Source organism: Bufo gargarizans, chromosome 6 (assembly GCF_014858855.1).
Source record: "Bufo gargarizans isolate SCDJY-AF-19 chromosome 6, ASM1485885v1, whole genome shotgun sequence".
Taxonomy (NCBI): Eukaryota; Metazoa; Chordata; class Amphibia; order Anura; family Bufonidae; genus Bufo; species Bufo gargarizans.
Genome location: NC_058085.1, coordinates 139,421,870 through 139,436,198, shown reverse-complemented (window position 1 = coordinate 139,436,198; position 14,329 = coordinate 139,421,870). Strand labels below are relative to the sequence as shown.

At 44.7% G+C, this 14,329-nt stretch overlaps 1 protein-coding gene across 2 annotated transcripts in view; it reads left to right on the top strand.

Moving 5' to 3' along the window:
- Positions 1-3,759: 3,759 nt before the first annotated feature.
- TANC2 (tetratricopeptide repeat, ankyrin repeat and coiled-coil containing 2) overlaps positions 3,760-14,329 on the top strand; it is a 479,564-nt gene continuing 468,994 nt past the window's right edge. For both annotated transcript variants that reach the window (XM_044297175.1, XM_044297173.1), the window contains exon 1: positions 3,760-3,967. The gene's annotated coding sequence lies outside the window, so the exon portion shown is untranslated. The remainder of the gene's footprint in view (positions 3,968-14,329) is intronic.

Here is a 14,329-nt window from a genome sequence, read left to right as displayed (position 1 = left end):
CGTGATCGCGCAGCCGTTATTGTCTTCTTTCTTCTTCTTGCAGGACCTGCAAAAGGACCTGCGCTGATGTCATCGCGGTCACCACGTGGTGAGCACAATGACGTCAGCGCAGGTCCTGCAAGAAGAAAGAAGACAATAAGAGCTGCGCGATCAAGTGGATGAGGTGAGTAATTTTTTTATTATTTTTTTTAACCCTCAAGGGACATTTTACTTGGCATTCTGTATTAAAGAATGCTATTATTTTCCATTATAACCATGTTATAATGGAAAATTATAAAATCTACAGAATACCGAACTTCAGTGAAGAAGTCTGGGTTCGGGTCTGGGTACCACATTCAGTTTTTTATCACGCGCGTGCAAAACGCATTAAAACGCTTCTCACTCGCGCAGAAAAAACTGAACAACGCAATCGCAGACAAAACTGACTAGAATTGCATGCACACTTGCGCGGGTTTCCCGCAATGCACCCGCAACGCATCCGGACAAAATCCGTGAAGCTCGTGTGCAAGGGACCTTAATACAGTGCCTGTCCCAAAAAAAAGTCGCCACCAAAAATATTTTGTTGGACCGCATTGTTTTGATAAGCTTCTGCAATGTCACAAGATTTACTTCCATCCAGTGTTGTATACATTTTTCACCAAGATCTTGCATTGATGATGGTAGAGTCTGACTGCTGTGCAAAGCCTTCTCCAGCACATCCCAAAGATTCTCAATGGGGTTAAGGTCTGGACTCTGTGGTGGCCAATCCATGTGTGAAAATGATGTCTCATGCTCTTTGAGCCCGATGAATCCTGGCATTGTCATCTTGGAATATGCCCGTGCCATCAGGGAAGAACAAATCCATTGATGGAATAACCTGGTCATTCAGTATGTTCAGGTAGTCAGCTGACCTCATTCTTGGAGGACATACTGTTGCTGAACCTAGACCTGACAAACTGCAGCAACCCCAGATCATAGCGCTGCCCCCCCAGGCTTTTACAGTAGGCACTAGGCATGATGGGTGCATTACTTTATTTGCCTCTCTTCTTACCCTGATGCGCCCATCGCTCTGGAACAGGGTACATCTCGACTCATCAGACCACATGACCTTCTTCCATTGCTCCAGAGTCCAATCTTTATGCTCCCTAGCAAACTGAAGCCTTTTTTTCTGGTTTGCCTCACTGATTAGTGGTTTTCTTACGGCTACAGAGCTGTTCTGTCCCAATCCCATCAGTGCCCTTCACATTGTGAGTGTGGAAATGCTGTTACTTTCACTATTAAACATAGCCATGCGTTCTACTGTTGTTTTTTTTCTATTTAATTTCACCAAACGTTTAAGTGATCGCCGATCACAATTATTCAGGATTTTTTCCGCCACATTTCTTCCTCGAATACGATGGGTCCCCACTATCCTTCCAGATTTTAATAATGCGTTGGACAGTTCTTAACCCAATTGTAGTAGTTTCTGCAATCTCCTTAGATGTTTTCTCTGCTTGATGCATGCCAATGATTTGACCCTTCTCTTTTCCACTACCTCGAGATGTGTCTTTCGACATGGTTGTTTAAGAAATGAGAAGCAACTCATTGCACCAGTTGGGGTTAAATAACTTATTGCCTGCTGAAAGATAATCGCCCATGTAGTAATTATCCAATAGGAGGCTCAAAACTATTTACTTCGTTAAATCCAGGTGGCGATTATTATTATTTTTGGACAGGCAGTGTAGTACATGTGTGGTGTATACATACTGTATATAGCATATGGGTTGTGTATACATACTGTATATAGTACATGCGTGGTGTATACACATATAACACACGTGTGCGGATAGATCCATATATAATACATATGTGTGGTGTGTGCATACTGTATATAGTACATGTGTGGTGTGTACAGTATATAATACATAGATCCATGTATAATACATGTGTGGTGTGTACATACTGTATATAATACATGTGTGCGGATAGATCCATATATAATACGTGTGGTGTATACATACTGTATATAATACATTGTGTATAGATCCATATATAATACATACGTGTGGTGTGTACATACTGTAACTGTATATAATACACGTGCGCAGATAGATCCATATATAATACATACGTGTGTGGTGTGTGCATACTGTATATAGTACATGTGTGGTGTGTACAGTATATAATCCATGTGTGCGGATAGATCCATGTATAGTACATGTGTGGTGTGTACATACTGCATACACATATCTTACACGTGTGCGGATAGATCCATGTATAACACATGTGTGGTGTATACATACTGTATATAATACACGTGTGGTGTGTACATACTGTATATAATACATTGTGTATAGATCCATATAAAATACATACGTGTGGTGTGTACATACTGTAACTGTATATAATACACGTGTGCAGATAGATCCATATATAATACATACATGTGTGGTGTGTGCATACTGTATATAGTACATGTGTGGTGTGTACAGTATATAATCCACGTGTGCGGATAGATCCATGTATAACACATGTGTGGTGTATACATACTGTATATAATTCACGTGTGCGGATAGATCCATATATAACACGTGTGGTGTGTGCATACTGTATATTGTACAAGTGTGGTGTGTACAGTAAATAATCCACGTGTGTGTGGATAGATCCATGTATAATAAGTGTGTGGATAGATCCATATATAATATATACATGTGGTGTGTACATACTGCAACTGTATATAATACACGTGTGCGGATAGATCCATATATAACGTGTGGCATGTGGATACGGTATATAGTACATGTGTGGTGTGTACATACTGCACACACATATCTTACACGTGCGCGGATAGATCCATGTATAACACGTGTGGTGTGTACATACTGCACACACATATCTTGCACGTGTGCGGATAGATCCATGTATAATACGTGTGGTGTGTACATACTGCATACACATATCTTACACGTGTGCGGATAGATCCATGTATAACACATGTGTGGTGTATACATACTGCATACACATATCTTGCACGTGTGCGAATAGATCCATGTATAATACGTGTGGTGTGTACATACTGCATACACATATCTTACACGTGTGCGGATAGATCCATGTATAACACATGTGTGGTATGTACATACTGCATACACATATCTTACACGTGTGCGAATAGATCCATGTATAATACGTGTGGTGTGTACATACTGCATACACATATCTTGCACGTGTGCGAATAGATCCATGTATAATACTTGTGGTGTGTACATACTGCATACACATATCTTGCACGTGTGCGAATAGATCCATGTATAACACGTGTGGTGTGTACATACTGCATACACATATCTTGCACGTGTGCGAATAGATCCATGTATAATACGTGTGGTGTGTACATACTGCATACACATATCTTACACGTGTGCGGATAGATCCATGTATAACACGTGTGGTGTGTACATACTGCACACACATATCTACACTTGTGCGGATAGATCCATGTATAACACATGAGTGGCGTGTGGATACTGTATATAGTACATGTGTGGTGTGTACATACTGCATACACATATCTTGCACGTGTGCGGATAGATCCATGTATAACACATGTGTGGTGTGTACATACTGCATACACATATCTTACACGTGTGCGGATAGATCTGTACACAGCCCAGCACCTACAGGTTGTGACCTAATTGCAGATCGTATTACTAGATAAAGGGGCGTGTCCACGTGTCACAGCTCGTGAATATGTAATGCGGCTATGGGCGTGGCCACAGAGGTCCTGGCTGTCGGCGGTTCGGTGAGGGCTGTCGGTTCGGGAGTATCTGGAGGAGGTATCACAGAGAAGAGGCTCGGTGCTGGCCACAAGTGACAGCAGCCTCGGACGTAGGGAGGCCCCGGGGCTGTCACATCGCCACGGCCGGTTCTCGGCACTGCAGAGGGAGCCGGCCTGGGGAAGCGGCTGAGGAGACTGCCAGGAGGGACGTGGAAGAGGCGGCAGCTGCAGGTGAGACAGAGCCCTGTGTAATGCCACCATTATGTCATCCCGAGAAGAGCCTGCTGTCACCTGGAAATCTGCATGTGTCACCAGCCCTGCGCCCTGGATACGCCAGGAGCCATGTGCAGCCTGCATAACCTTCATGTAGGGGTGCTGTTCTGGGGCCCCTCTGATTGTCACAGCATGGCCCCCAGGAGGGCGACTGGAGTCAGCCTGCAACTTCCACACATCAGGACCAGGGATGGCACTCAGTAGCATTAACCCTTAGTAAATCTCAGCCCTGTGACCTATTTCCGCGACACTATACCTGCCCTCGGCAGAGCGGTTTCTACACTATACCTGCCCTCGGCAGAGCGGTTTCTACACTATACCTGCCCTCGGCAGAGCGGTTTCTGCGGATTTATGTGCGGATTTCGCTGCATTTCTGCACCAAATCCAAATCATGTGTCGCTTGCGGATTTTGAGGCGGATTTTCTCCGATCTCACACTTTGCACTAAAAATCCACACAAACAATTGCCGTACGCTGAGGATTTCCGCATCATGTACGTGAGATTTGGAAAATCTCATGAACTTTGTTGCTACTGTATTACGCTGCATATAATACACGTGCTTATGTCCTTGGCGTATGTTCACATGGAGACTTAGGCCGTGGAACTTTGGCGCGGACACCCGCACTGAAATTTCACCGGCGGCCATATGGTTTCATTTATTTCAATGGGAGACCGGATCGTGGAGTGGAAGCTTAAAGCAATGGACGCGCCGAGAAGGGACGTGCCCGTCCTTGGTCCTTTAAAAAAGCCACTGCTCGCGATCCTCAGTCTGCCTCCCATTGAAATAAAAAAGGGAAGCAGAAAGGACGCGGCGGCCAGCAGGATTTCGGTGTGGTGGTCTCCTACGTGTGAACGGCTCCCTACGCTACCGGCACACGGGCACCACTTTGCAGACAGATTTTCAGTGTGGATTTCTCAGCGTTTCTGCACCAAAATCTGCGTGTGTTACTTTGCACAAACATTATGCCGCAGATTTCTGAATCTGCACAGCAGCAATTTCCGGAAAGAAAAACCAAAGCGTGCATGAGATTTGTCTAATCTGGTACACTTTGCTGGTACCGTATTACACTGCGGCTTTTCTGCACGAGAAACCACGCAGAAAATAGGCGCAATCTGCAACTTGTGCAGGTAGCCTCAGGATGGCATAGTACATTTCTGATGCTTGTCTGCCAGGCGGTGCCAATGTCAGACATTGACTAGAGTACTAGGACAGGGTTGTGGCACAGGGTAATGTGGGTGCATGGCTCAGCATTGACTTTCACGTATGTGGCCTCTAATGACTCGGGCTTTAGGATTAGACTGCATTCTTATTGTATGGCAGCGGAGCTGCTGCCTGGTCTGTAGATCTCTGCAGTATACAGACATGAGATATATACAGGGCTCTGCAGTATACAGACATTATATATACAGGGCTCTGCAGTATACAGACATTATATATACAGGGCTCTGCAGTATACAGACATGATATATACAGGGCTCTGCAGTGTACAGGGTTCTGCACTATACAGGAATGCAGTATACAGGCACGCTATATACAGGGCTCTGAACTATACAGACATGATATATACAGGGCTCTGCAGTGTACAGGGTTCTGCACTATACAGGAATGCTGTATACAGGGCTCTGCAGTATACAGGAATGCTGTATACAGGGCTCTGCAGTATACAGGCATGCTATATACAGGGCTCTGCAGTATACAAGCACGCTATATACAGGACTCTGCATTATACAGGCATGCTATATACAGGGCTCTGCATTATACAGGCATGCTATATACAGGGCTCTGCATTATGCAGGCATGCTATATACAGGGCTCTGCATTATACATGCACGCTATATACAGGGCTCTTAACTATACAGACATGATATATACAGGGCTCTGCAGTGTACAGGGTTCTGCACTATACAGGAATGCTGTATACAGGGCTCTGCAGTATACAGGCATGCTATATACAGGGCTCTGCAGTATACAAGCACGCTATATACAGGACTCTGCAGTATACAAGCACGCTATATACAGGACTCTGCATTATACAGGCATGCTATATACAGGGCTCTGCATTATACAGGCATGCTATATACAGGGCTCTGCATTATACAGGCATGCTATATACAGGGCTGTGCATTATACAGGCATGCTATATACAGGGCTGTGCATTATACAGGCATGCTATATACAGGGCTCTGCATTATACAGGCACGCTATATACAGGGCTCTGCAGTATACAAGCACGCTATATACAGGCCTCTGCAGTATACAGGCCTCTGCAGTATACAGGTTCTGCACTATACAGGCATGCTGTAGACAGGCGCGCTATACGCAGGGCTCTGCTGCATACAGACATGATATATACAGGGCTCTACAGTATACAGGGTTCTGCACTGTATAGTCATGCTGTATACAGGGCTCTGCGTTATACAGGCATGCCATATACAGGGCTCTGCAGTATACAGGCACGCTGTATACAGGGCTCTGCATTATACAGGCACGCTGTATACAGGGCTCTGCATTATACAGGCACGCTATATACAGGGCTCTGCATTATACAGGCACGCTATATACAGGGCTCTGCATTATACAGGCACGCTATATACAGGGCTCTGCATTATACAGGCACGCTATATACAGGGCTCTGCAGTATACAGGCACGCTATATACAGGGCTCTGCAGTATACAGGCACGCTATATACAGGGCTCTGCAGTATACAGGCACGCTATATACATGGCTCTGCAGCATTCAGGCAACGCACAGGCATCTGCGATCTCATTGTACAGTAGTCAGCACTTCTGTCTTATGTACGGTATGTCAGGAGGAGGAAGAACGTCTAGGAACGATGGGGTATGTCTGCATGAGACAATGTACCATGGGTTGTAATAGACTGCGAGCTGTTTATAAAGAGGAGGATCTGGGGACGGTGTGACAAGGACCGTTGTCAGTGTGTATAACACTCTGTGTGACCCCGGGCTGCTGCCACCACCGGGAGCAGGTTCTTCAGGCCGCAGAGGCCATTCACGTGTGGAGAGACATGCCGGATCATACGCTGCACATGTGGCCATTGCTTACGTGCCGTGTGCTGTTCTTTTATTCCTTTGTCGTCTTCTCTTTGGCACTGCAGTCTTTTATGATGTAGCAGCCAGAGAAAATCTATGATGTCTCTTCACACGTTGTATTGTGTCCCCTTGCATTGACTGAGGAGATGCCTCTCACTGTGCTGGGCCAGGAGTCGTCGTTGTCAAGACTTTGATGGTACACTGATTGACAAAAAAATAATGAACCAAGATGGAGTTTTTGGAATGAATGAAACTTTCTATGTCTGAATGTAATGATGATATATGTAAGTGACTACAATATTAGAGCAAAACGGTACGTTTATTGGGTTAACTGTAGGCTCTAGTTCTCTGTGAAGACACTTCTGGCCTGGGTACAGGATGAGATACGGTTGGCCATGGAGGCACACAGGTTCCTTATGGTATACCGTGGAACATTTGTCCACAGATGTTACAGCTGGGCCTGTAGATCCTGTACCTCCTAGGTTGCTGAAGCTGGTGTCCCAGCAGGTCCCATAAATGCTTGACTGGTGATAAATTTGGTGACCGTGCAGGTCGAGGAAGTGTTGTAATCTGGTGGAGACGTTCCTGGGAAACCCTTGTTGTGTGTGAGAGAGCATTATAATGTGGAAAATACCAGTTGGAAGCCCTGCCATAAGAGAAAACACATGTGGCCACAGGATGTCCTGCACATATCTCTGAGCTGTTAGTGTCCCCCGTATCACTACTAGTGGTGACCGACTGTCATATGCAATGGCTCCCCAGCTCATTACACCAGCAGTTGGGGCAGTGTGTCACCCCACAGCAAAGGCAGGATTGAAGCACTAACCATGAGGCCTCCATACTCAAACTCAAACAGAACCTGGATTCATTGTTAACCCCTCAACACATGATGCCATACATGTGTGGCATTATCCACGTGCAATAGTACTGAGCGGGCTGCTGCGGTGAGCCCACTCCATACACAGCGGGCGAAGGCTGTATAGTATGCACCCGGCCTCAATGATGGGGAACAGCGATCGCTCCAAACCCCGTCATATAACCCTTCAGATGCTGTGAGGTGAGGGATGCGGCTCCCTCTGCTTTCTGATCGGAGCCCCCACAGTGAAATCCGATTCACACTAATAGAATCTCTGTTAGGGTGAAAAGGACAAGGGATCAAAAGATCCCAGGTTATAGCCCCCCCTAAGTGGGCTAATAGTTAATAAATAAAAAGTGGAAAAAAAAAAACACCAAAAATATTAGAAGTTGAAATCATCCCCCTTTCACAATCGTGCATATAAAAAAATATAAATTTAATTTTTTTTCATTTTTATTTTTTATTTTTATGTATTAAAATAAAAAGTATACAAGTTTGGTATCGCTGTAATCGGATTGAGCTGCAGAATAAGGATGTCATTTGTGGTGTCAAAACCCCCAAAACCTTGGAGGAATTTTAAATTTTACCCCACAAAGATTTTTTTTTTCCCCTTTTCCAAAATAGGGGACATGGTAAAATAAATGGTGCCATTAAAAAATGTTCCGCATCTTGTCCCCCAAAAAATAAGCCCTTGTAAGGTCATGTGAATGGAAATAAAAAAGTTATGGTTATTGGAATGTGGGGAGGAAAAATAAAAAGTTAAAATGGGCCCGATCTTTAAGGCATTAATGACAATACAGTCCTTCTCATGTACCGGCCCTGTGCCTATACATCCTTTTTGTTCTGCCACCATCTGCCCCAGCCCTTCTCCTATGATGGGCATCTGGAACGCACTTCCGGTGATGCGTTCCACACAACGGAAGTCCCTCCAGCTGAGCCCGTTCTCAGCCATAGGGTCCCTTGCAGCTGTCCATACCGGTAACAGTATCGAGTAAGACTACTCTAGAGGGGCACACTCTGTTTGATAGATATGTCGCTTCATGTTTCTATTATTTCTATTATTTTTACATTGTGTATTTACCATGATTGATGTCACTTCCGGTAATGACACCCACCACTGTTTTGGCGCCAAACACACCTCCTTTTTCACTTTTGATTCTGCTATATATGGTTGTATGTTTTTTTTTATTCCTTGTATAAACCTATTACTGACTCTGCTCCTGAGGAAGGGGTTTATGTGTCCCCGAAACGCGTTGAGCCTACCTGATTTATTCATCAATTAAAGGGATTATACCTGAAGACCCTTGGTGTGGACTGCCGTATTTTCCTACCACTCTACATACGAACCAGGCGAGGGAGACGACTGTATTGGGTGTCTTGAGTTTTATCCCTCTACACGCCTCCCTGGTGAAGTGATTTTCGGTGTTGTTCACCTTTTACTCTACATTCTTTTATATTAGGTACTCCTCGTGACCCCATAGGGGCTTTTTATTAATATATCTAACAGTGTTTCTTCTGCCGTATTTTGAGATACCCTACACCATAGCATTCACGACATGTTATCAGCAGTTGGCGCCATTTGGTGATTTTTTTTTTCTTCTTTATCCCAATACAGTTCCAGTCATTAGTAGTACAAGTTTGTTGTTCACAACACCATGAAGGTGATGGTAGCTGGCTGTCAATGGCAGGACAAGTAATGTGCACCATGACACCAAATTTCCTTCTGCTAAAGGCCTGGAAATGGTCTGGGCAGCTGTCCAGGCATGCTGGGAGTTGTAGTTTGCAACAGCTGGAGGCACACTGGTTGGGAAACACTGGATTAAACCATCCTCTCTACTCGTGGTCTATCTGGGCCGTCCAGGACTTGTTTGCAGTGTGTGCATGCCCACATGTAACCACTGCACCCAACACCTCCTAACAGAATAGAAGGCGATTCGGCAAAACTGCCACCCTGCTTCTTTCAGCCCAATGATGTGTCCCATTTGTCAACTGGGCAAAATGTCTTCTAGTGCATTGTGGAGGCATGTGTAGTAGTCATTGATCTCTCTCCAAGAGGTACACTATGCAAAAGTAGCCTCTGAAAGCCTTTTTATGGGGCAGAGGGGGGACGACACTTATGCCCTATTGTGGCAAGACCCAGTGTCTAATCAGACCACACCTGTAAACATTTACATTTTTTGCCAATAAGTTTATATTCAATCACCCGCACTGACTCCTGACCCATTGATTTCCATGGGTCTGTGTACATGAGCGTTTTTTTTTCACGTATCAGTTCTGCGTTGCGTGAAAAAAGCAGCATGTTTTTTATATTCTGCGTTTTTCACGCAGCCCTGGACCCATAGAAGTGAATGGGGCTTCAGTGAAAAAATGCCTTGTATCCGTCAGCAAGTGCGGATGCAATGCGTTTTTCACTGATGGTTGCTAAGAGATGTTGTTTGTAAACCTTCTGTTTTTTTTATCACGCGTGTGAAAAAATGAACGCAATCGCAGACAAAACTGACTCAACTTGCTTGCAAAATGGTGCGAGTTTCACTGAATGCATCCGGACCTAATTCGTCGCGATGGGAACAGCCCTTTAAATGGGTTCTCTAGGACTTCAAAAGCGTTGTCATAGATAATAGGGTATTCTGCTTATGTTACGTTATCTCTCTATCCACGAGTTAGGGGATAACTATTAGATTGGTGGTGGTCCTACCACTGTGACCACCACAATCATGTCCCCCATAGTGGCCCCCAATATCCCCCATAGTAGTTTTTTTTATTTTTTTATTGGCAGAAAAAAACAAAACACTCACCTTATTCACTTGTACGCACAGAGGCACTCTTCTCTTGATTGTGAAGGAACTGCAAAGGACCTGTGCTAAGCGTGATGATGTCATCATTTACTGCCAGCATGATCGTGGCAGGTCCTTCACAATCAAGAGAGGAGCGACTGCCTCTGCAAGTGGATGAGGTGAGTCCCATTGATTTCAATGCGGCCGCTATTCACTGGCCATTAAAAAATGACCATGAGAATAGCTGTCACGGTGGGGAGTGGGGAAAACCCCCCCCACAGTATAATGTAGAGGGATAAAGGAGAAGCAGCTACGCCAGGATGCCAGAACTAGGTCACCTCCTAAAGCATCCCTAATCCTCACCATATGAGCGGACCTGGATGGTAGGACGGCTCATACCAGGATACCTATGGCCCTGAGTCGCCCTGATAATCCCTCACATAGGAGCAGGGGAGAGACGACCTGTTCTTCCCAGACACGGATGAACAGGAGTCTCAAATGGCCTAGCAGCACGGAAAGGGAAAGACCATATGCAGCAAGAGGATCGGCAGGTAAGAACAACAACACAACTCACTTACCTGCTGAAGCCTCCACAACTGGAACCCGTGCATAAGTACAGGAGCCCGAACACACAGCAGGCCACAGTATAAACATCCAACACAGGAATCCAGCATACCAACTCTGCCAGAGACCCCATGCTCACACAATGCATGGCAGCACCAAGCAGCGCTGCATACAGACTTATGGTTCACCCCTTGGGAAACCAGCCCCCTCACGGAGGTACAACACACACAGGGAAAACGTCTTGCACACATGCAGGGACAAACGCCAACAACAGCCTAGACATGTAACAACAAACAAGACGTACAACAAACCCTGAACATAAACCCACACCAAACATACAAGTGAGGTTGGGTACATAGAGGATAAAAGAGACAAAGGAATGACATTGATGTCCTTCAAGGTGGCCCTCAAGGACTGGGCAGATAGAACACCCTGGACTGGAGCAGAGCTCCAGCATCAACCACAGCTGAAGTACAACTGACTCCAGCCAGGAAGCCACAGGAGATAAAACCCAAGTGACCACACCCAGTCAGGGAGTTAACCCTTACAGCACCAGACAGGGGAAGGCTACAACTTAAAGGGGAGGTGCACACTCCAGCCAACACATTGCCACCTGCAACAGCATGCATGGCAACTATGTCACGGTGCACACAGCCAAAGCCGAGACACTGCCACCACATACCAAAACAGCAACACGTTGCCACCGGCAACTGCAAGCATGGCACGAGTGTCACGGCGCACACAGCAAAGGCCATGACAATAGCTTTAAAGTGCAAAATAGTAGAGTGTTCATTGTCCCCCAACATTCTTTTTACGACCTCTTAGGGGACATATTATGTGGAAAAAATATATTTAAATAATAAGTAATAAATCAATTATAAAAAAATACAATAAAATATTAATAAAATATAAATGACAGTAAAAAATAAAAAGGAAAAAGTGAAAAATTAACAAAAAGTGTTTGTGTATATTAAAAATTAAGTTAAAAAAGATAGGAAACAATTAAATACATAAAAGAACCACACCAACCAAAACTGTCGCCATTATTGCCCCATTCACGTGAAACTATACATATTATATAACAAAACAACTGACACAAAATAGGGAACTAATTATAAAAATGTATTTTGGTGTCACATTGCATATTTAAAGAATAAGGAGCTATAGTTAAAAATACTTTTTAAAAATGTTTTGTACAGTTTCCCCCAAATAAAACTGACAGCCGGCAGTTTGGCTGGCTTTGCTGAACTCTCTGCATAAGCGCTGTCAGTCACAGCGAAGGGGCAGGAAAGGGGGCGCGGTTACCATGACTTGAAGCAAGGAGGCCGCTGCCCCCTTGACGTCAAGCATGTGTGGAGAAGCGCGCCGGCAGGGGATAAAAGAACGTTTTCAGTACTTTTGCTGCATCTGCCTTCAGGAAGAAAGGCATCATCAGAAACACGCTGCTGGCTGCACGCAGGTACTGCTGGTGGCTTGGGATGGTTTTGGAAGGTGACAGGTTCCCTTTGAACTAGATGTGAACGTTACATGACTGCATTTATCAGCAGTTTCCCCTCTGCAGGCTGCATCTCTGTTTAGTTTGTCGGTGGAGACTGGATCGCGTACACAGTACACAGAGAGATCCTTATCCGCCATCTTTTTCTCTTTCTCACTCTTGTGTATGTAGGAGAAGGAGAATAGGTGGCAGGAGAAGTGGAGAAAAAGACAGAAAACATACTACAGTTTTTTTTTTAGCTTCACTTGTACTGTTGATTTATACAAAACCTTTTTGACCATTTAAAAAGGACCTGTCACCACGCAAGGCAATGCAATGCAATCTGCTCAGCTCCTCCTGCTCTATAACATGCAGATTACACTACATTTTGTGGTGACAGGTCCTCTTTAAAGGATGTGTCTCATTATAGATTGCAAAGAAACCCTGTGTAGTATGATCCTGCACTCATACTTCTTCATCTGACTTCTGGACATAGAACATTGATCCAGGAATCTGTTTGCCGGGCCTGATGCCAGGTATGAATTGTAACCTGTAGTTGAGTCAGGGCTTCAGTTACTGTGGTTAGGTAGAGCCCAGACGGGCAGGCTTTTATTTTGTACTGTTTCTGTTCGTGCTTGTGCCGCAATAAAGCACGGTTTAGTTATAAAAAATACGTGGTCTGAGAAAAAATCTGTAAGCGTGACCCCTGGAAGCGAGCTAACCCTCACAATATACATATACAGGTCCTTCTAAAAAAATTAGCATATTGTGATAAAGTTCATTATTTTCTGTAATGTACTGATAAACATTAGACTTTCATATATTTTAGATTCATTACACACAACTGAAGTAGTTCAAGCCTTTTATTGTTTTAATATTGATGATTTTGGCATACAGCTCATGAAAACCCAAATTTCCTATCTCAAAAAATTAGCATATTTCATCCGACCAATAAAAGAAAAGTGTTTTTAATACAAAAAAAGTCAACCTTCAAATAATTATGTTCAGTTATGCACTCAATACTTGGTCAGGAATCCTTTTGCAGAAATGACTGCTTCAATGCGGCGTGGCAGGGAGGCAATCAGCCTGTGGCACTGCTGAGGTGTTATGGAGGCCCAGGATGCTTCGATAGCGGCCTTAAGCTCATCCAGAGTGTTGGGTCTTGCGTCTCTCAACTTTCTCTTCCCAATATCCCACAGATTCTCTATGGGGTTCAGGTCAGGAGAGTTTGCAGGCCAATTGAGCACAGTAATACCATGGTCAGTAAACCATTTACCAGTGGTTTTGGCACTGTGAGCAGGTGCCAGGTCGTGCTGAAAAATGAAATCCTCATCTCCATAAAGATTTTCAGCAGATGGAAGCATGAAGTGTTCCAAAATCTCCTGATAGCTAGCTGCATTGACCCTGCCCTTGATAAAACACAGTGGACCAACACCAGCAGCTGACATGGCACCCCAGACCATCACTGACTGTGGGTACTTGACACTGGACTTCAGGCATTTTGGCATTCCCCTCTCCCCAGTCTTCCTCCAGACTCTGGCACCTTGATTTCCGAATGACATGCAACAGTCCAGTGCTGCTTCTCTGTAGCCCAGGTCAG